At 42.5% G+C, this 24,210-nt stretch overlaps 1 protein-coding gene across 4 annotated transcripts in view; it reads left to right on the top strand.

The window, feature by feature from the left end:
- The window catches only part of PDGFC (platelet derived growth factor C), a 617,067-nt gene that overhangs the window by 388,739 nt on the left and 204,118 nt on the right, over positions 1-24,210 (top strand). The gene's annotated exons all lie outside the window — the stretch shown is intronic.

The following is a 24,210-nucleotide window of genomic DNA, read 5'->3' as shown; positions in this document are numbered from 1 at the left end:
CAACCAATGGAATGAGTTCAAAATCCTGGCAGTTGAAAGACTGACAGCACTATCCCAACAGACAGGGGGCCTGATTCAGACCTGATCGCTGGGCTGCAAATCCGTGGAGCTCAGCGACCAGGTAAACACCGCCCACACACAATAATTCCCGCCTTTTTGCATGTCTGCAAATTTCTTTGCAGCCATGTAAACAAGGAGAGATCCAATTACCATAGAATGTAAGCCAGGAATTACTCCGCGCTGCTATGGCCGTGGTGAGAAGGATGCTGCGGATGACATCCTCACCCTTACTTCCCAACGGCCAGAACGGAGAAATTTCTAAATATATATTAAATCAAGTAAGTTAAATCTATATGTCATCCTTAAGTTGAATTACTGTATGTGATGAGGGACATGATTTGCTCCTGTTTCTCAACATACTGTATATTATGATTGAAAGCCAACAGTCCCCAGTTTTGTCCCTAGAATAATTTTAACCTCAATAACATTAATTTCCAGTCCTTTCCAGACAATTTTGACCCCTTTACAGCTCACAATGTTGTTTTCATTCAATTTAAGCCAAGGTCTGCAGCAAGCTGGCTGGTTCTTAACACACAGAACTTCTGACAGTATAGTATGGGTGCAGTACACACAAACAATAATGAGAATTTTTTTTTAAAATTTACTGTTATCTTTTTGTAATGTGTAGCTTGTATAATGCTGCATGGAGGCAGAACAATCACACACGGAACTTATGGTGTATACTATTGAACAGCAACATTTATTTTTATATTGTATTTTTTTTTTGAACGGGGCTTGTATAACACTGCGTGGCCGTGGAGGCAGAACAATCACACATGGAACTTGTTCTGACAGTGGTATATGGTGTATTGGATTGCAGCGCAGCGCAGCACACCACACACCACACACCACAATGAAAAAATAAAATAAAAATGAAATGCTGACTGACAGCCTGCCTGTGCTGTACCCCACTACTCTGACTGACAGCCTGCCTAACACATGACAAACCCCTCTGCACTGCACTGCACAACACCCCTCTGCACTGCACAACACCCTTCTGCACAGCACAAACCTCTCTTCACTGCACCCCTCTGCACAACACCCCTCTGCACAATGCCTAGACCCCTGAATTGCAGAGCTGTGCGCAGCTTGTGGAAGCGTGACTGTGAAATGGTGCAGAATTCTCAGGTGTATTCTAACCAAGCCTTTATAGACTAGGCATCTAACGAGAATCCATGCACTCTCTGTTCCCTGTCTAGCAGCCTTCAATCCAGGTACAAATTTTTTCCTTGGTCCGAAATCCTCCATTTTTTGGACCAGTCTCTTATGAGACACAGTGTCGAAGGCCTTTGCATTACCATGTAGATCACATCTACTGGATTTCCCTTATCAAGGTTCAGGATACAGTCACTAGGTCGCCAAGCATTAGGTCGACCACTGAAGTTCGACATGCATGAAGGTCGAAATTACTGAAGGTCAACATGGGTTAGGTCGACGCTCATTAGGTCGACATGGGGAAGGTTGACAGTCAAAAGGTTGACATGGGTTTTTTCTAAATTTTTTGAGCCGACAGGCGGTATTTCATGCCCTACCATCCACTAGGGCATGGTGAGAGAATAAAACAGTGCCTGAAGCATGGCGAGCACAGCAATGGGACGCGGTGCACTTTTTTCATTTCCAATCTTGACTGTATTGACTTTCGGGACAAAAAGGGGAAAAACACCACATCGACCTAATGAGCTGTCGACCTAACCAATGTCGACAATGGGTCAAGTTTACCTTAATGCATGTTGACCTTCAGGGGTTGACCTAATACTTGGAGACCTAATGGATGTCTATCCAAAGATCCCATTCCCAAGGTTCATGCTAACTTCCTCATAGAAATGAATTAGGTTTGTTTGGCACAAACGGTCCTTTACAAACCCATGCAGATTTTTGTTTGTATTCATCACTAAAAATGAATACTACATTATACAAGTGGAATCGACTCCCATCAGAGCTGGTAGAGGCTAATACAGTAGAGCAATGTAAACAGGCATGGGACAGCCTCACAAGGAACTAACAATTCAAGATAATCTGAGGGGTAACAATAAAAAGAAAAAAGGGTCAGATTTGATTAGACAAGTAGTTCTTATCTGTTGTCAAATTTGGAGGACCTGGCATTATGGGTTAAGGACCTGAAAGCATGGGTTATGGACCCAAAAGCATGGGTTATGGACCTGAAAGTATGGGTTAAGGACCTGAAAGCATGGGCTAGGGGCCTGAAAGCATGGGTTAAGGACCTGACATCATGGGTTAAGGTTAGACAAAAGAAAGAAGAAAAAGACTCTCTGTTTTTCGGGGCACTCTTTAGTAATTGATAGCGCAGGACAATCCCTGCGTATCCGGAATGGTCAAAATTTTTTTTTATATAGGATGGGAAAGGGTTACACTAGGTTTAACCTGTTGGGTACATAGATGGAGAAACAATGTCTCTGGTAGTAGAATAACCGTGAATAATTGATCTAGTTTACACAATGTACAGGAGGCTGGGGGAGTTCATGAGGAATTCCCCTCATTCTCCTAGTGAAAATGGGTTTCTTAAAATATAACTTTTAATAATGTATTACTTAAAAAAGATTACTAGACAAACATGTAACTTGAACTAGACACACATACATAAATAACATAAAAAAGGAAGAAGAAGAGCGGTGCACGATACGGTATTTAACAATTTCCGTCGTGAGATACTTAGTGATTGCCACAGAGGGCAGATACGTACACCGTTTGTCAATCCTTATACAAATATAAATATAAATATCCCGTCAGTAGTGAAGTTTCGCCAAATACAGATCTGGGATATCAGTTTAATCGATACTATAAGGGTGCTTCTTTATGTTCACCCAAATTCTGGTATCCGCTAATCTGTTGGTGTCCCACTAGTGCAGCCCGTAAGCTGGATTCTGGTGGATCTCAGCCTAGGATGGCCAACTAATTGTAAGCTATCCCTAGGAATCTAAGAGGTAGGGTTCTGATGAAGAAAGAAAGATGCAAGAATAAGTGGGTGATCTGAGGATTCCTGTGGGGGTGATGTGAGGTGTTCCCAAACCGACTTTATATACCTTCAACAGACAGGTAGTGGGATCTGGTCAGTTCACAGAAGGTCACCCTTCCTGACTGGCAGGTCCCTCGAATCCTGTGGTCAGCTGCCACCAATATAGATCGTGTGGGCTTTATAGGTATTGTGGGGGAGCACCTCCCCTCCAGGTCTCGAAAAAGTGGTGATTGGCTCTGTATGGGCCCTTGCGTGACAGGCGGCTGCTGCCCAGCTTTATATACCTTATAACCAGACTGGAAATTAATACATGTTATCCGAGGAGGTCTCCCTTCCTCAGAAAATGTTTTCGAAAATGCCTGGCAGGCTGCCACCAGTTTAAATTAGGTGGGCCCTTTAGGGTATTGCAATACCCTAAAGGGCCCACCTAATTTAAACTGGTGGCAGCCTGCCAGGCATGTTCGAAAACATTTTCTGAGGAAGGGAGACCTCCTCGGATAACATGTATTAATTTCCAGTCTGGTTATAAGGTATATAAAGCTGGGCAGCAGCCGCCTGTCACGCAAGGGCCCATACAGAGCCAATCACCACTTTTTCGAGACCTGGAGGGGAGGTGCTCCCCCACAATACCTATAAAGCCCACACGATCTATATTGGTGGCAGCTGACCACAGGATTCGAGGGACCTGCCAGTCAGGAAGGGTGACCTTCTGTGAACTGACCAGATCCCACTACCTGTCTGTTGAAGGTATATAAAGTCGGTTTGGGAACACCTCACATCACCCCCACAGGAATCCTCAGATCACCCACTTATTCTTGCATCTTTCTTTCTTCATCAGAACCCTACCTCTTAGATTCCTAGGGATAGCTTACAATTAGTTGGCCATCCTAGGCTGAGATCCACCAGAATCCAGCTTACGGGCTGCACTAGTGGGACACCAACAGATTAGCGGATACCAGAATTTGGGTGAACATAAAGAAGCACCCTTATAGTATCGATTAAACTGATATCCCAGATCTGTATTTGGCGAAACTTCACTACTGACGGGATATTTATATTTATATTTGTATAAGGATTGACAAACGGTGTACGTATCTGCCCTCTGTGGCAATCACTAAGTATCTCACGACGGAAATTGTTAAATACCGTATCGTGCACCCCTCTTCTTCTTCCTTTTTTATGTTATTTATGTATGTGTGTCTAGTTCAAGTTACATGTTTGTCTAGTAATCTTTTTTAAGTAATACATTATTAAAAGTTATATTTTAAGAAACCCATTTTCACTAGGAGAATGAGGGGAATTCCTCATGAACTCCCCCAGCCTCCTGTACATTGTGTAAACTAGATCAATTATTCACGGTTATTCTACTACCAGAGACATTGTTTCTCCATCTATGTACCCAACAGGTTAAACCTAGTGTAACCCTTTCCCATCCTATATAAAAAAAAATTTTGACCATTCCGGATACGCAGGGATTGTCCTGCGCTATCAATTACTAAAGAGTGCCCCGAAAAACAGAGAGTCTTTTTCTTCTTTCTTTTGTCTAACTATAACCACTCTCTTGGGTGCACCTCCACGTCTCCAAATTAAAGGAAAACGTTGTTTCCGACAACACATCCTCTATTGTGGAACATCTATCTACCTTAAGGTCAAGGTATATACCTAGTTACTAAACCTTACTGTAAATCCCAACCTGTGCACCGGTCGCCATTTCCACTTCCCCTTTTCCCTTCTAAAAGCGATCATGGGTTAAGGACCTGACATCATGGGTTAAGGACCTGAAAGCATGGGTTATGGACCCAAAAGCATGGGTTAAGGACCTGAAATCATGAGTTAAGGACCTGAAAGCATGGGTTGGAAACACCTCTATACCAAGTATGTTTATAACACAGTATTTACTAATTTATTTAAATTACTACATGATATCTTTACTCCCTTCAGCTATACATATGATTATGCAATGCCAACTACTGAGAGATATATATTTGCTGATAACAAATTAATTGACATGGCAATTTATCATTAAAATCATGCTGGGACAGCGCTCCTGATAGGAAGCTGTTCTAGCAATGACTTATCTTCATGGTGGAGGAGGAATGTGTACTTCCACTCGCCAGTCTATTTCCACATGATTTGGCTTACTAAATGCATCCTATTGTCATTATAAACTCTGCCATTGTACCTGCCTTCCTCTACATATCACTTCAGCCTGGTGCATTATACCTGCACTGGAGTACTACATGTTTCTGTCCACTTCTGTGAATATCCTCAGTTCCCACTTGCTCTGATTCCAGTATCAGAGCATTACAGACTTTGTCCTGAATCTGCCACTCAGTGACTACAGATTTCTTATTATACTGTTCCCTGTGTTCCCTATTGTTTCCATGTTCTTTCTAACTCATATTGTATATTCCAACTCATCAATTTCATCCCAGTGCAATAGAGTCAGTCCGGCTCTACAGTAGTGTTTCTGAGTTTTGCCTGTTATATGCCAATTTCAGATTCAGTCTAGCACTAGTGCTTTCAAGTTCTGTCTGGTACATGTCAAGTTCATGATTCCAGCCCAGACTACTGGTTCCAGTCTGGCCCTAGTGCTTCCCGGCTGGCTGATATTATCCAACTCTCTAGTTGAAGTCCGGTCCACCCGTTCTAGTTCAGTTCTAGTTCATCCAAACTCATATCCAGCAAATAGCAAGTATCAGTTACAATCCCAGTATCTGTCCAACTCGCTATCCAGCATCGGTACTAACTCATGCTCAAAACTTACATACAGCCACCCAGATTCTGGTATACAGCTTCTACCACTGAGCCCCGAGCATCATCCTCAAAGATGCAATTAATCCAGGCTTCACAATGCATACCTCACTTTTTTTTTTACATTACTCTATAAAATACAATTGAATCAAATTAGAAAAAAATCATTAATCACATAGTATACATTATGCTGCAGGGATGTTTTGTATTGCTTTAGCAAAAGGTAAATTTTTAACTACAGTTGTTTTTTTGCAGCTAAAAATGTGTGTGTGTGTGTATGTGGGTCACGTGTCTCCTGACATACCTCTAGATATACTGCATATAACTTATATATAACTTATATCATATATATATATCTGACTGCAAAGTTATCTTATTGTAAACGTTTTTCCATATGATAATAGGATTAAACAAACTTTAAACAATGATTAAGGCACAATCAATTGATAAAGTCCAACCAGGAAGAGAAGGCTTCACTCCTGGCCTGCGGAGTGTTTTCAAGACTGCAGCTTCTTAAATTTACAGACATTTGGTAAATGTTTCATTTCATGATTATGGGACAGATCAAGCTTCAAAAAATGATAAAGTGGAGAGTGATAAACAACCAGCCAATCATCTCATACCTGCCATTTTCCAAACCCAGCCTGTAACATGACAGGTAAGAGCTGATTGGCTGGTTGCATATCACTCTCCACTTTTTCACTTTTTGAAGCGTCAAACATCTGTCCCATATGAGAGTACAGGTATGTGTGTGTGTATATATATATATATATATATATATATATATATATATATATATATAGAGGAAAAAACTTGTTTAGTAGTGCTTGTTTCTGGACTAAGAACGTGACTCACACAGTAGTGGACTTTACTTAGCAAGACAGTATAATCCCTCCCCAGTTGGACTTCTGCCAATCCCGAGTAGAGGTGTTTTCTCCTGCTGGCACTTCCGGTGCAGACCACGATTAGCATAGAGTGAGCCTCACCAGCTTCTAGGGCTGCAGATAATGTAGCCCCTAAAAGCTGACATTTGTGCCCAGAGATGCATTGCGCATGTGCAGTACACCTGGATGGGGAACCACCCCTCACATTAAAGAGTAAGAGCTGCCACTTGACTCACATATCCACTAAGAACTCACATCCTCTATGTGGATGTCTTGTCAAAAGCTTGTTTCAAGTCTTGTGACCAAGAACTCACACATGTGCACGCATATTCATTCATTCTTTCTTGTTTGATATTAAATAGTATTTGTCCTGGCACCATCTAAATAAATGTAACACAAAGCTAGCATAAGTGACATTTATCTTAACTAATACCCCTTTCACACCGCACTTGTTAAACGGTATATAGCTGTTTTTTTCCATTTTAAAACATTTACGGCTGCAGTGGGAAAGCACCAGAGTTCATTTACCGGTTAAAGATAACCGGTATTTCAAAACGTTTAAAAAGCAGAGTCCTACACGGTTCAGAGCCATTTTTTATGCAGTGAGGTTGCCGTACATCAGTGAGGTTGCCGTAAGCCTCATCTGTGCACTGTATTTCTCCCAGATCACTAGCTCGGTAAAAGTTACATGGGCATAAGAATGCAAGTGAAAAATTAGACCAAATGTAAAAAAAAAAGAAAAGGTCAAAGAGTTAACAGCCATCTGCAGGAAAATGCTCTGATGTTATCAATCACATGTCCTTTTTGTTATAAAAGTCAAAGGGAAGCGAAGTTTCCCTAAACTGATCTGATTTCTAATTTCATACTTTCTTGGAAAGATTCGGCTTATTTGAAAAACAGTTAAGGTCCATACACACTGGCTGGGCGTTTTTGCCCATCATGTCTGGATAACGATGATGGGAAAATCGCTGGGCAGAAAATCGCTCAGTGCATACACACTGAGCATTTTCAGCCATTTTAGCGATTTTCCCCAGGGTGGACAACTTTCCATAGCAGGACGCTATGGAAAGCCGTCCACACCATTGCTTATCTGCTAGTAATACCAGAGGTTGGGTGACCAAACCAGCGATGATGCGGGAGCACGCATCAGCGTTCAATGCTCGTTGCTGCCACGTACACACTGGGCTTAAAGCCGCTCAAAGGGTGGCTTTCAGCTCAAAGTCACCCAGTGTGTATGGGCCTTGACTTAAATAAATAAATACAGAGCAGTCATTTTTTCCTATTCTATGCATTGTGCATGTAATGTGCTCTGTGGTGCACTCAGGGGGAGGGGGGGGGGGGGGCTCTGAGTACGTAGAATCCCAACCTGACACCAGATTTTTTTTCTCTATTTAAATGCAGCCCTTGCTGCTGCCCACATGTAAGCCCCGCCCCTCATATGTTGGCCCCTCCCCCCATTCAAACACACGCAAATCGCGAGTAATGCTGAAAACAAGAATATTGTCCATGTTTCCTTGCTGTGTCCCCACAGCTGCTGCTGTGTTTCTTCCTGGCTCTGTCCCTCCAAACATTGCTGCTGCTGCTGCCTGTGCAGGTAAAGCATTCAGCATAAATTTAATCTTATCTTAAACACATAACATATGTGTGTGTGTTTGTATATGTGCATATATATATGTGATATGGGCGCTAGTGCACACTTGGTGCAGCAAATCACACCCGTGACTTGGATACGCTACGCTGTGTACCAGCAATGAGCGTCTGCCTGACATTTTCTTCGAGTATCAGGGAAATCGCAGGCAATCCCAAGCGATTCAGGGGAGGGTGTGTTACATCCGCTCCAGCCTCAATCAGGCTGATACATTCGCTGGTACAGAGTAAGTCCAGAGTGTGCGCATTTGATGATGAGCAGCTTGTGGATGGATATGCAGCTAATTCCGGACTGCAACATATTCCCTACCCATTTGCAGGCTTGCAAAGGGCGGGATTACACTGTAGGGAAGGGGGGGGGTGGCGGCTAACTTCACACAGTGATTGCATGGCACTGCTAATTCATTCAGAAGGAAGAAACGGATGCTAATTAGACAATTTAGCTACTGTTTCCGACAATTCAAATTCGGCTTTTCGGTCCCGCCAACTACTTCTGGATGCTGGCTGCTCTCTCCCGGCGATGTCAGCCTAAAAGTCAGTACCCCGAATTAGGAACTTGCAATTATTCACAGCTTGAGCTTCTAAACAAGTTTGTGTGGATCATAGTAATACAAATGCTTGTTACTGTCCCATAGTCAATTGGTCTGCAGCTGTTGAACTGTTTCGCTTTGAACTTGCCATTAATGCTGGGGCAACACAATCCTGAGATATATGCTTTCACCCTCTGTTATGCTTTGCCGAAAAACTATTTCTCCCAGAGCTCTGTGCTGACAGCTTTCTAAATACAATTACTTCTGAAGTATCAGCAGGTTCAGATGTTTTCGAAGCTCCCGACAAATGTGGCCTAACAATCAGTATTCTTTCATAGTCATTTCTCTTGCATGCATGCTAGATGTAGTACAGCTAGGATTGTGCCACATTTCCATACTGTAGATACTGTACTTCCATAACTATCATCACTGAGGCACTTAATGAATTTGGGGGATAGAAAACTCTTCTGTAGACTGTAGATGTGATAACATTGAATAGGGACCGCTGTCTGCTGTAAAAGTGCTACTGTATATCAGAGAAGCAGAACTTCCCATTTACTCTACTTTATTGCCCTTAAAACAGCATTGTTTTCTAGATGGAAAGCTGTAGCCTTCTAGAACACCTACTGTTGCATTATTTGTTGCTGTGTGACTAGTATACGGTACAGAGAAGTCACTCCCTGTAAATATCTCATTCTTTGCTTCATTTACAATTTGAAATTAAATGCCAGGCATCCACTGGTCTTCCTTAGGTTTCCAGTTCATCTCTAAATTCTCATTGCAGCTCTGTTTAACAATAACAATTTATAACATTACGACAAGTTACAACTCCTTTGAAACAGTGCCTATCAATCTTAACTCTTCAATACTGTTTTATAGAATCCTATTAGTTGGCTCATTATTGATTAGCTTACAAGATCTTTTTTTCCCCTAGCACCAGCTTTTATAAACTGAACTCAATGGGCACTGAATCTTATATAATAGCCTACAAGATGCAGGTGTAGGTGGAATTCAAAATAATTAACCCATATTCATAAAATGGAAGCAATTTAAAAGTCCAAACCAACCAGACTTTTTTGAATGAAACAAATGTGGATTTTCCAATTCATAGCCGTTTTTCACCAATCTACGGCCAATTTCGCCAATCCTCGGACTTTTCGACACTCAACAGCCGGAATATTCAATTCTGGCTGTCGAGGTGCAGTCTAAATAAATGATTGAATACCGCCCTACTGTATATCTTATTTTGGTGTCATGAACTGACTGGTGGTGTGTTTGGATAACGATAGTGGTGAACATATACAGTAATTGCCAATGTTTCTAATATCAAGGGATGTCCTTGGTTTAAAATATTTGTGACTTGGAATTTTTTTTTCTGGACCTGACTGTATAATCAAGTCTTTTAGGTTCATTTAAAAAAGCACAGGCCTACATTACAATGTGAAACAGGCCACACCATTTCTAGTGGTAGTTAATTATTATCAAAGAAATTTTAGTGTCAGATTTTAAGAAACCTTTCATATCCCACATGTGTGCTGCTTTCTCTATGGACAGGAGCAGTACACTTTGCGGATTTTACTTTGTGTATCTAGGCATAGGTCCAAACGGCATCAGGCCCAAAGTGACAGTCACAATTATTTATTGATGTTGCCTGTTACTTTTTTTGTCTTTCTTCTACATTTTCCTTGTATTATTTTCGTCTGCAAAATAATATGACCTTTTCCTTCAGGGTCTTGTTAAATACTTGTTTATTCTACGTTCTAGACACCACGTACAAAACATTAATCATGGGCTGTCAGCAAAAACATAATTCTGCAGCAAATGGACTTTTTACCAACCCAGCAACACTGACATCTCAATAATTGCCATGTAGTCTTTAACTGTAGAATACAAGCAATATGGATTCATCAAACAGCTGGAGTCTCAAGACAATTAAATGCAGATACAAACCCACTTTGTGAAGGATAAAAGCTTACGGTTTAAAAAAACAAAAAAGATGTCATGGACATCATCGGATGTTCTATCTTCTATATATAATAAAATGTCGGACGTTACTCTACTGGATTGCTGCCGCAATTATTTATTGTTTTTGGCTTTAAAAATTATAGTGGTTTAAAACAAAAAATAATGATTTCCTGGTTTATTTTTGATGAATTGGTTTGTTCCCTCTCAGAAAACTCACAGACTAGCCGCTGTGTTACTTATTCAGCTCTCATTAATAATTTCCTGGAGCTAGTTATAAAGTACAAGAAAGGCATTGGTGTGCTCCTTAATTGCCTGTAATGGGTAATGTATATGCTGGAAATTTGTAGAGGCTTAATTCACCTTCTTAATCAAGAAAACCATTAATGGTCCAGGTAGAGCCATGCATATTTGTTAGAAGCTAAATTCTTTCCCTAAGGGGAAAGAGAAATTCCTACATTTTATGTCAATTATTTGAATTTAACTTATTTCTTCTGTTGAAAACCAGTGACATTTTTTTCCAGGATCTATAGAGGCTTTGCACACTATTGTTCCCTTCCCCTTAAGTTATTCTTGCAAGTTCTTGCTTTAAAGCTGCATTACCACCTAGAGAAATAGTTTACTAAGTTGACCCCTCCAGCTAGCCAGAGGGCTTCTATGTGTGGATGAAGTTCCCAGGGTCCTGCCAATTCTACAATACAAAACTCCTCGTTCCTAAATGACGGTGGAAGTAGATGTGTGAGCGGGAAGTTAAAGTACAAGCCACAACACTGTAACAATCACTGTATGTGGTGTGAATGAGTCCATACTCTCCATCTATTAACAACAGATAACATACCAAAGGTGAGATTCAATTGACTGAGCTGCCAACAGCCAGTAGGTGGCCCACAACGATGCCAGTTTTTTTGTTGCTCTGTGTGCTTGTGTGCGTGTGTGTCAGCTGCAAGTGCCTGCATTTTAGCTTGCACCTCCAGGACTGGCTAATTGAAATGAGTGAAAAGTGACCATTTTAGTCCTCAAATGAGACTTTTCAAGTTGTGTGCCCTCTTGGGGTGATTAGTGTGATTCAAAAACAGTGAACGATCTCCCATCTCTTTAGATGGGGTGTGATAAAACAATTGAATCCCACCCCAAGAGAGAATCTTGTCTATGTTCATATGAGAAACTTATTATTTTTATTTTAAATAAAACAACAATCAAAACAGTAGCCACATTTGTATTGTATTCAAGAAATGATATGCAGCTTATGATTTAGTCGTTGCCGAAATAAAAGCTACTAATTCGTTAATTATTTCAACTCCTACCAAGTCTTGCCCTGCAGGCATGCTCAGCACAGCATAATTACACTAGTGTTTGTGAATAGTGGGTGGGCTATAATTGGCGTATACTGTGTTGCACTCACACACAGAGCAACTGTGTCTCTCTATGAAAATGCTTTTAATATTTTTTACATATTATGCCAATAGTCAGACGTGGGCACACATCTACCTTGTCACACTCAAATTGCACATCTTAAAGACCCACCTAGAATAAAAGTAGAATATGGAGAACAAATGATTGCCTTAGCATCTATTTGCTTTACTAGTACTGATATTCTCTTAATAGGGCAATGTGTTCTATACTGCGTGTTGGTACCATACATCGCATAGAGTATTTCCTGTGACAGTGATGCCAAAGTAGAAAACGATATACAGTATTTTCTGCTGAGAATGAAACAATTACGTTACATGGGTGACAAGGGTCACAATAGTTAGGGAAAAATAAAGAAATGTTCATGTTTTTGTGATATATTTTTGATTTTACACATGCTTTCTATTCATTTACCATTTCCTCATTTACTGTAACATATAAAGGACACATTGCTTTTTTATTTGCACAAATTTGCCTTGTAGAATTCAAAAGTGTAGGCCCTCTTCCCTGACATTTGCTGCCATAAAAGATACATCTGCAAATATTCATAATGAATTCATTAGAATGGTCACTTCAAACTTCCATCCATCCTACTACCACTTAAGAGACAAGTTGCTGGCATTGCGGCAGTTGAGATTCCGGCGTCGGTATTTCGACCGCTTAAGATTCTCCTCTTAATTCAGCCATGAATAAAAGTCTAATGCCATTCCCTATTCATATCCTATTGGAGATGTATGAAGGGGATGCAGTCAAAGTCCCAGCAGTCGGCATCCTGACAGAAGACTGACAGCTTAATACTGGCTGACAGAAGGCATCGGGCTGGATGAGGTTATGGATAGGCTGCGGGTGACTGGGTTTGTGCGCTTAGTTTTAGGCTGCAGGAAGGGGAAGGTTAGGGCTAGTCTTTGCGAGTAGTAGATTATGGTTAGGGATTGTTTTAGAGATAAATATTTACCAGGATCTGTTGGGATTCCACTGTCGGCCTTTTGATGTTGGGGTTGCATGTATTTGGCCTTGGAAATAGATAAAGCAGAGAAGTTCCCAAGGCAACCAATCAGCTTCTAACTTTCATTTGGTGCTACTATTTTGCACTTTAGTCAATGCTCTGGGCCTGCTTTACAGCAGCATACAATGCCAAACTTTTTGTTATTGCACATACTGTATATGTAAATTTCCTAAAAACTCCAACAGCCGCATGGGTTACACACACAAAATGCACAGAAAGGTGCTGTTTCGATTGAGGTGCACTTTAACAGAAGTGTCTTGTAAAGTACTTGGTGGTTTTAGTGGTGACTGGGAGGTGCTCGGAGATGGTCTGTCTGATAGGTGTGTTATGGGAGTGTAACAGGCATTTTACTCAAATGACTGTGGGGCAGATTCTCTAAGCTTCAAAAGTGATCAAATGGAGAGTGATAAACAGCCAGCCAATCAGCTTCTACCTGCCATGTCACAGACTGTGTTTGAACAATGTCAGGCAGGAGCTGATTGGCTGTCTGTTTATCACTCTAAATTTTATCACTTTTAAAGCTTAGAGAATCTGGCCCTGTATCTGCTCACTGGAGGCTCCACTCTGCACAAGCTCCTGACACTATTACAGAATCTACAAATGGGCGTCTCAGCCAGAGGCGTAGCGAGGGCGGTGCCGGTGGAGCACCAGCTCCGGGCGCTGGAAGCTATCATGGCGCCGGAGCTGTGCTGGCACCGCCAGCTCACTCACTCCCCTGCACTTTCTCTCTGCAGCGCAGAGGAATATTGTGAGTCGGGGGACCAGGTCGCCGGGTCTTGGAGCCTGCGGTCTGCAGCCGTGTGGGAGGCCGGAGAGGTGGCTGGAACGGGAGCTGCGGCAGAGATCAAAAATACTCAGCCACCGCCGAAACTGCTGGAGCTGTGCTGGGGTGTCAGGGGACCAGAGCGGTGGACTCTGGAGCCGTCTGGGGGGTCAAGGGGGCAGCTGGAACCGCCTGATGATTAACTCTTCAGAGCATTATCATAGCAGGACAGGTCATTAATGCGCATACCACATGTATTTAATGATTTATAATTTTCTGACTGGTAATATAGCAGCATGAATCTCTAAAGACAACATTCCTCAAAAATACAAATTCAATCTATAGTTTTCTCTTATGGGTTAACATCTTCATAGAGACCTTCAATCCAGTTGCAGGTATATAACAAAATAATTGCTAAAATAGTGAAACTGTTTCTCAGTATCAAGTTTCAATACAATTTTCACACATATTTAAGTTAAAGAGAGGGCACAGACTAGTGCAGCGCTAAGCCTGGAGCACCTTCTCCTGCCTCCCATCTTCTACAAGTGGGTGGGGTTTGCCATGCAAAACCCCCGCCTATTACAAATCGGAGGGGGGGGGGGGCGCGAAACATGCCCTCAGGGCCGGTGCTAGGGTGTCCGGCGCCCTCCTGCAAACCATACATTTTGCGCCCTTTTCATTGCAACAAGCTGCAGCCCGATTGTGGGAGCGTATGAAACATGCAATCCTATGGAGGATCTCGGGTGCATACACCATCTGAGTGCTGTGTCCGCAAAATGTAGCAGGCGATCAGAAAGCAGTACAAAAAGTATGTGCAGCACTCGTGAATGAGGGGGAAAGGAGGGGAGAGAAGGAGTAGATGGAAGAAGAGGGGAGGAGATAGAGGGGGCGGAGTGTTGAGGACTGGCAACGGCACTGGCACAGCACACTGAAAAGAGGGAAGGAAGGGGAGCCGGCGCTTCTGCCTGTTCGTCTTTTGATTGACAGCTGACAGGAGACAATGGGTAGGGGGCGGATCCGGACATGACATGTCATCCAGGCATTCACAGACAGCCCTACATGCCTCAGCGCAAGTGTCCATGAGGAAGAGGGGGCAGGTCGCAGGCGGAGGACAGTGTGTGTGCAGTGCAGGGAGCTGCTCAGCCTCTCCATACTGCTGCCCGCTGTCAGACATGCGCTGCGGGTGGCATGCAGGAGGCAGTGACAGTGAGGGCTGAGGCAGGTTTTAGCAGAGCAGGGAGGGAGACAGCGCCTTTTCAGCATGGCGCCTCCCTGCTTTGCAGGAGCTGCTGAGTGGGTAGCGCCGGCCCTGCATGCCCTTGCTTCGGGCACCGTGGCACCTAGCTACACCGCTGATCTCAGCTCTTGTATATACACATTATGCATGGCTATACACCAGGGAAATTATACATACAGATGGGGCCGGGCTCATCTTTGCAGGGGATGGCGATGGCGACGCCATTCGCCATTCCCTGCTCCCGCGCCATCTGTGTGTCGGAAGGGGACGCGCGCGCACGAGGTGCGCGCGCGTCCCCTTCCGACGGTGCTGCCGTCCCCTTCCGACGGTCGCCCTGTGCCCACACCGGGCGCCCGCACCCCCCCACAGCCTCCTCGGGCCCCCCCAGCCCCCCTCGAGCGGGAGGCGGACAGTATTGCGTCCGCCTCGCCCGCCGGCCGCCGGCCGCCCGGATACTGAGACGCACGTGCGTGGGGGACGCACGCGCGTCTCAGTCAGATGTCGCGCCGTGTTGCTGGCGGATCGCCAGCAGCATGCTGCTGGCGATTCGCCAGCAAGCATAAGGCCTGCCCTATCTGTAGAGCCAAATTCACAATGTCACAGACAGGCAATGGGTAACAAAAGATGAAGCTGGGACTGCATCATCATACTTTTGTCTTTTAGCTCCTGACGGTTGATCTGGACCATTAGATCATTACTGACAGCTCTGGTACCAGCAGTAGTGTATGTATGAATAGAATAAAGGCCCATACACACTGGGCGATTTTGAGCTGAAATGGCTTTCCATAGTGTCCTGCCATGGGAAGCCGTTCATAGTGGCTAAAATCGCTGGGCAGGGGGAACATCGCTCAGTTTGTATGCACTGAGCGATTTTCCAGCCCAGTGATTTTAGCGATCATCGCTGTGCATACATGTTGGGCAAAAATGCTGTATGGTGATTATTCCATGCAGGTTTCCACACATTTCATTTTTTTAAAAAGTGCAATCAAAAAGGGATGGAGAGTCTTGTTTCATTAAAAATTCCACAACCATTCACTACTGAAAAATACGCTTGTTTTGATGTTGTGGATGATTGTGACCTGTGGATGATTGTGACCTACTGTGTAAATGCATGGGGGAAATGTATGAAGCCTTGTTGAGAGAGAGAGAGAGAGAGAGAACCAGCCAATCACCTCTTGACACAGCCTGGAGCGGATTCTTAAACACGGCCTGTACCATGGCAGTTAGGAGCTGAGCGGCTGTACCTTGCATGTCGTGTGTGCGACAGGTTCAAAAGAATCTATGCAGCAAATACATTTCAAATATTACTTCCATTTTCTACCTCTACACTTTTTCTGCATTTATTTACTCTATGGAATATATTCCATTTGTGAGCTTATTTCAGATATGCCCCTCTTCTCTTCTGTAAGCTATTAGTTTTATGCCAGAACAGGATCAGAGACTTTTGTGTGGGAAAGTTAAAACTGTTTGATCCTATTTGGCACAAAAGCAAACTTCAACGTTCCCGTACAATCTGTTATTTGCAGTCATACTCACACCATTCAGGTGTTTTCCAAGGTCTGAAGCTCCACACATCATTTGTGACCATTATTTAATTTCAATAATCTTACAAAACATTTTGTCATACTTTCTGTTACATTTCTGGCGGAGGTAGTAGACATCTGCATGCTACACTTTGTTTACTTTTGCTATCAGAACTGATATTCTTGAATATTGCAGCCACTCTTCTCTGGAATCGACTCAATTCCTGAACGCCTACAGAATTGCCATTTTTTTGCGGTATGCTGTTCCTGAAGTGGTGGGCTCTGGGCCTAATTCAGACCGGTTAGCAAGGCTGCAACTTTTGCAGATGGACAAAACCATACTGCACTGCTGGTGGGGCAGATGTAACATGTGCAGAGAGAGTTAAGCTGTGTATACACGGAGCAATATGATCGCTGGCAATATATTGCTCAGCAATCATATTGCTCAGTGTCCCGTTTTCATCAGCAACCAGAGATGGTCACAGATAAAAATTAAACACTGCCGGGAGAAGAGGCAGGGGAAGTCGTTGGTCTGAGGAGCATGCTCCTCCGATCAGCGACCATTAGGGGGCTGAAAATGGGAGCGCACACCCCAATCGCTGGCAATATGGTCGCTCAGCGACCATATTGCCTGCGATTTATGCCCGTGTGTACACAGCTTGAGATCTGGGTGGGGTGTGTTCAAACTGAAATCTAAATTGCAGTGTAAGAATAAAGCAGTCAGTATTTACCCTGCACAGAAACAAAATAACTTCCTCAAATCTGATTACCCTACACACAGGGCGATTTGAGGGCATTTTGTAAGCAATCTCACTAGATTGCTTACAAAATGCCCCTACAGCGTTCTGTGTGTAAGGGCCATAGCAATAATGGCGGGCATACAGGTGAAAAGTAATTTTATAGACGATCATCAAATGATTTTTTTACCCATTCACAAATAAAAGTCAATGTAGACTGACTGTTATTTGCCTCAAATATGGCTGAGAATGGGGCGGGTGCTGATATCAGCCTCCTGCCCCATGCCGGCTTTGGTACACCTGCGTTTGCATGGGGACGCACAGCGTTTTTCTGGGCGGATCCACCGTTTTTCTTTGTGGGCATGCCCAGGAAATGCCGGGCATCTCCATGCAACAGCCCATTGCCTACATAATTATCGCATATACTCTAACATATGCTATAATTATGACAAAGGACAGCTCTTGCGTTAAGAGCTGTCCTTTGAGTCAGCGGATCCCGGCGGTTCCCCCCTCCCTTCCTTACCCGGCGCTGCTGCTGCACCAGGCTCTCCTCCTCCTCCCTGCACCCGGAAGAGGATTATAGTCCCGGAAGGAGGAGGTCACAGGTCCGGGCAGCACAGCTCTGTGCTGCCTGGACACAGGTGAGGGGGGGGGGGCGGTGCGGCGAAGGTCGGTGCGGGGCGGCGGTGGGCCGTGGTAGAAGCCCATAGGCTTCTATGGGACATCGCCAGCTTTTGCTGGCGATGTCCTCCGTCGCGGTAACCCTGCGGGGGGATGTTTAGAGCATCCCAAAATTCGGTAAAAACCCCGATAACGGAGTTTTTACCAAATTTTTTGTTTAGAGAATCTCCCCCTTTGAAGTAAAACCCCACCCAAATCTAATTCTCTCTGCACATTTTACATCTGTCCCCCTGCAGTGCACATGGTTTTGTCCATCTAAGAAGGAATTTGCCAGAAGGAGTGAACCAGAATAACCCCCTGTGTTTTATTAGCATCTGCCTCCTGAATCACTGCCTAGGGGGTAAATTGACTAAAGCTTCTAAAAAGGAAAATAGTTGATGTTGCCCATAGCAACCAATCAGACTATCATTTCTCTATTGCATCCTAGAAAATTATAGACAGAATCTGATTAGTTGCTATGGGCAACATCAGTTCTATTCATTTGTAGAAGCTTTAATAAATGTAACCCTATGTGTCTCTCCTCATCTCCTCCTTGTCTGTTATGCAGTGATAGAGTAAATGTATGAAGCTTGGGGAAGTGGTATCTATCCCCATAAAGAACGTTATATGCAAGATGATAATGCACCAGCCATTCTACAATTGTGCTTCACACCAGGCAATGGCCTGGTCAGGTTTGCTAGTTAAAAATAAAAATAGAGTTGCAAGCCAGTATACTGAACCACCCTGTCTCTACAGTATTATGCTGTGTCACATAAGAAAACTCCCATATATCAAAGATCATATAAAATCTGTTTGAAAGATCGTTCCTTCATTGTGGCAGGACAAGATAAATGAAGCTGTAAATAATGAAGTTAGTTTAAACAATTGCTCCATGGCTACAAGATATTAAACCAAATATTGCAGTGTATAAATCTGTACGGTGGTTTGCCAGCCACAATGCAGAGGGTGTCTCCTGGGTATTAAGAGTGTAACCTCTCAATGGTAGTTTGCTACATCATTTAATGGAAAAGTAGCCGTGACACAGTTACATGCGAACTTTGTTTTAACACGGTAACGCTAGTCAGGAAGGAGAAACTGTACTTCTTCCAGGAACTATTCCTTTGAGGTTTACCTGGCGAGTGGAAAAAAATGGTGAATTATGTGCTTTTTATGTGCAAAGTATGAAAATAACTGCTATCATTAAACCTGTTTAAACAAGCTGAATAAAACGTCTGTCACGTCACAAGAAGCAAAAATTATTTTGATAGTAAAGCAAAATATGATAATTGTAGTCTTGAGGACAAGTCAGCTGTCATTCATCAGCGATTGTAAAACTCACTGAAGTTGTTTGCTCCCTGGTTCTGCACATGTGCAAATACGCGCGTGTGCAGACCCACCACCATCGGATCAGGGCCGAATTCACCTCGTTCTGATCACTATTGAATTAGGCCCTTAATGTGAAAAACTATTTTGTGCTGGGGAGAGATTCAAACGAGCTTTAAGTTGTAGAGGGTATTTTTGAGGTATTTTCTTCTAAATATCCCACTAGATTTATCAGGCGCATCAGAGCTCACCCCAAAAATGACATGAGGTTTATTTTCTCCTTAATATGAGGGAATTTGGTCCTATAGTATAGGGGTTCCTAATCTTTTTTTAATCCCGACACCCTAGAGTATCAGAATTTTTTCACAGCACCACTAGGCCCCCCAAAAAAGTAGAAAAATATATAAAATGAAGTGTATTGTGTTTTTATGTGATCTAATGCTGGCCACACATCAGACCAACTTTCCTCCAACCATCCAACTAATTGCTTGGATGGAATAAAAACAGTGATAAGACTGTAGACGCAGGTTAATACCAAGCCTCCGGCTCATAACATTCTGGATGATGATACATACAAATCACTCCAATATAATTGGCCAAATCCTAAGCCAATTTGGGCTAATCTGCCTACCACCTACCACCTTCCTCTCTTCTGGCTACAGATATTTCCTGGAGTTTAGTCTTGTACTGTAGGCCAAAAATATGTTGTTCTTGTTTTCTTAGCTTAGTTTCAGCATTGCGAAGTTTGCGAACTACTGTAACAGGGACCAGGGAATGGCATTGTAGTGCAATTAGTAGTCTGCTGGAAAAGACACAAGGAATCAGGCCCCACGAGAAGGGATCTCACCATTTCAACAGACACCGTCCTCTCAACAGACCCTGCCTCCATGAGGGCTGCTTCCAGAAATTTTCTGGGGTGGATTTCCATCCCAATCCGCCCTTAGATTAGGGTATTACTGTAAAATGTGTGTCACTGACCTTTGTAGGGTTGCATGAGTTGAATGTTTGTGCATTTACATTGAAGTTTAATCTACCACTGTACTAGTTACTATGTTGTATGCCTTAAGGCCCCCATACATTATACGACTTCTCCAAGGGGAGAAGTTTCATGCGATCCCCCTTGAATCACTCAGCCGGCTCCCGGGCACCATGACCACATATGACACATCATATGCAATCCCAGCAAAGCCCGCGGGATCCGACACATCTATAGTGCAGGCCTTGCAGTCTCTGGCTCCGATCCAATGCACACAGGTCTGTACACCATATCGGAGGTAAACACATGCAATTTGATACCTTTCATCCAATTTCTTGGACTGATCGGTCAAAAAGTGTATAAATCACACTATTGTATGGGTACCTTTAGGCCACCCTAGCACTTTTGTTAAAAGGTGGCACTTAAGGGTGTTTTGAGTGACACCATGGGTGAAATGTAATAGGATGAGAGATTCAGAAAGTGAGAGATTTGGTAAGAAATCTTCAGGGTTTTTTTAAAAGCGGCAATCATTGACACCGCAAAATCAAACTGGTTTTGTGTAAATGATTGCCTCTTTAAAAAAACTAGAGATTTCTTACCAAATCTCTCACTTTCTGAATCTCTCATCCTATTACATTTCACCCCAAGTCATGGTCTGTATAGCTAGCAAAGCTTGTGGGTCCCACAAAGTTTTGGCTAAGCCCATGGGGTAGCCATTTTATTATTTGTGTTTCTGTAAGGTTAACTATACAAGTATAATTTTATTAGAAAGTTGTTGTTTGTCTTTAAGCTAGTAAAAATAATCCACTTAGTCATTTAGGAATAACCTCTTGAGATGCATTATTATGTGTTTGAACTGGTCATATTGTACAGTTCTCTGATTAAACAAAGTTTTGGCCTTAAACTGATAAATTACAGACTGCGTGCAGATTCTGACAAGAGTCATACCGTCTGTGACATAGTGTGCCATGTTGGAGGGCAGTGTTTAGGTTGGGATGGACATTTTAGCTGCTGGCAAATTCTCAACAATGTGCACAATGAAATGTATTTTTATACATTTGTAAATAAGCTCCTACACGTTCCAGTGCAGAACATTTACAATCTCCTTTTATGGACAACATAGATTACTTTAACTGTAGGCCTTTGTTTCAGGTTTAGCTGGTTGGGTGCACCATGCTGTTACCACAAACTAATATATGTATTTTCTATGTATTTTCTAATATAAAAAACTAAAGAACTAAGTTAGGCTTTCTGTGTCTTCAGTTGTATGTGAGTACTATACACTTGCATACTGTGTTCCTTTATCACTGTTTTCTCTTTTATTTTAACTGTTACTGTTAGAGATGTTCCAGTTCCCTTGTGTTTTGGATTTGTATTCATCGTCATGTTTTGGGTATGGTTTTGCTTTTTAATTTGTATGTTTTTTTTTTGAATGCTGAAAACAGCTAAATCATGTAATTTGGGCTTGATGCAGGAATAGATGGGATAAACTTTACTATGAACAGAGATTTTGGGGCAAATGTTATAGGATGCGAGACTCAGAAAGTTAGAGATGTGTTAAGAAAATTTCTTACCAAATTTCTCACTTCTGAATTTTTCATCCTATTACATTTCCCCCTTGGTTTTGCCAAAGCCTCCCTTGGTGTTTAGGTTTTGCTTTGGTTTTTTTTTTCAAAACCACCCTTGTATTTTGGATTTTTTTTAAAGGAGTTGCTGCAAACATCTAACTTCATGTAATTTGGGCATGTTTTTGTTCCTACAGTATTATTAACCTCAATTAAATAAATTTCCACTAAATTTTGACCTCCTTACAGCTCACAATATTGTTCATCAATTTAGGCCAAAGGCTGACGACTAAATGAAGCAACAGAGCACAAACACAATACAGTTACTTTAAGAGTAAAGCACATCTATAAAGCGGGATGAGTTGAAATGCATTAGGTCCTCAGTCAATAGGTTGACCATTATTGGTCGACATGCATGAGGTCAACATGGTCCATATAGTCGACACAGTAATAGTTGACAAATGAAAAGGTTGCAGTGGTAGTGGAGCAAGTTTTTCATGAATTGTTTAATTTTTTTTTTACTTTTTCATCCTTTACCATCCTCATGGCCTACGGTTGGGAGCGGTAACGTGGGCCGATCGCAATACTAGTGGACCAAGGCACCTGGCTGCCTGAAGCATGGTGAGGGAATGCAGTATACTGATTATGGTTCATGTGCTCAAGTCTAGAAATTGACAAAAAATAGTGAAAAACTCATGTCAATTTTATTTAGTGTTTCGACCTTTTCCTTGTGTTGACTGTTGACTATTTGAGGTCAACCGAACCAATCCATACCATTATGAACCATCGGTGGAAGTGAGATTTCTAGCAATCCCATGCTGCAAAGTTTTATTTACAGAAGTTGCGTACGCCATCATGTGAGTTTTTCTTTTTTCATGTTATAACGTTAATCCCTGAACATAAAAAGAAAAGGTTTAAATGAAGGACTCTTGCAACGTATTCTTATACTTTGTTCTCAAGGCTTTAATTGTCTTTAGTCTAAATAAATCATCAAAAAGGGTTTTGTTACATGCCAGATTCTCTGGTCCAGCTGCTAGTACCACTTCATCGAAAGTCTTTTCACAGCTTCTGTAGGTTGCTGAGGTTAGCTTTTAAGTCCTGCCAATATGGAACAAACCCCTGAGGTGGAATTTCAGAGAACAAATGTCAGCTCTAAAAACAGTGGTCTCAAAATGATATTCAGTTTTACAATTATAGCACACAATTCAGATTTATAAGAATGCTGGTAATTAAGGTTTTGTTCTAAGAAGGGCTTCTTAGTATTCTGAAAGCTTGCAGTGATTTCCTGTCAATTTAGCTATTAAATAAACTGTTCTGTGTTCTTACTCTTCCAACTGTTCCACAGCTAACCAGAGTGAGCTGCTAAATAATACTGCAGTGAAATCATTACTTTACATTGTGACTTCAAGTCCAATCCCCTGCCCCAGCCACCTCCATCTCTCCAGATTGCCCGAGGCACAGAAAGATTATAAATATATAATAATTTATTTGCTGCTGCCTTCAATTTCACAGAAAGCTCATTCTCTGCACTTCTGACCTTATGGGGAAAATATTAACACAAAATAAAAACAATTTATTTTCCATTATTCAAAAGCAAATTGAAGTGATATTTTTTTTAATAAATCAATCCATATATTTTAATAAATTAATGTTGCAAACACTGATAATACTTAATGTGATACATGAGCTTGATGAAGTTACACCAGTTTCCCTATGTTTGGTTTAAAGTGAATATACACACTAGGATGACCGTTCGGCTTTCTGGCTGGACCACGGACCTATGTGATGTTTGTTGAGTGTATACACACTTACTAGTCATCAGCCTCCTGTGTCCACTCAGTTATGATGTCAGTCACGGTGGACTCTGCAGCAAGTGTATGGCAGTCGGCTAACTCCCTGTATACACAGCACGATGTGGCGATTTATCTGCAAATATATTGGCCATTGGATGTGCTGCACAGCCGACATCATTCACAGACATATCTGGGGTTACACTGTCAGTATACAGATGTAGCGCCTCTCAGCCAGCCCAGGGAATCACCAGATTCCCTGAGCTGGCAATTATTGGCGGAGAGACCCTGCATTTAACATGAACACGCAAGCGTCTCACGCACACGCGTGTCCCTTTCACTCAGCGGCAGATGGCTGAGACCCTGCCCATTTTTGCTTCAGGGTTAGGGGGGGTGCGGGCAGCGGTGG

This window comes from Crinia signifera, chromosome 1 (genome assembly GCF_055691185.1).
Source record: "Crinia signifera chromosome 1, ASM5569118v1, whole genome shotgun sequence".
Taxonomy (NCBI): Eukaryota; Metazoa; Chordata; class Amphibia; order Anura; family Myobatrachidae; genus Crinia; species Crinia signifera.
This window is presented reverse-complemented; position numbering and strand designations above follow the sequence as displayed.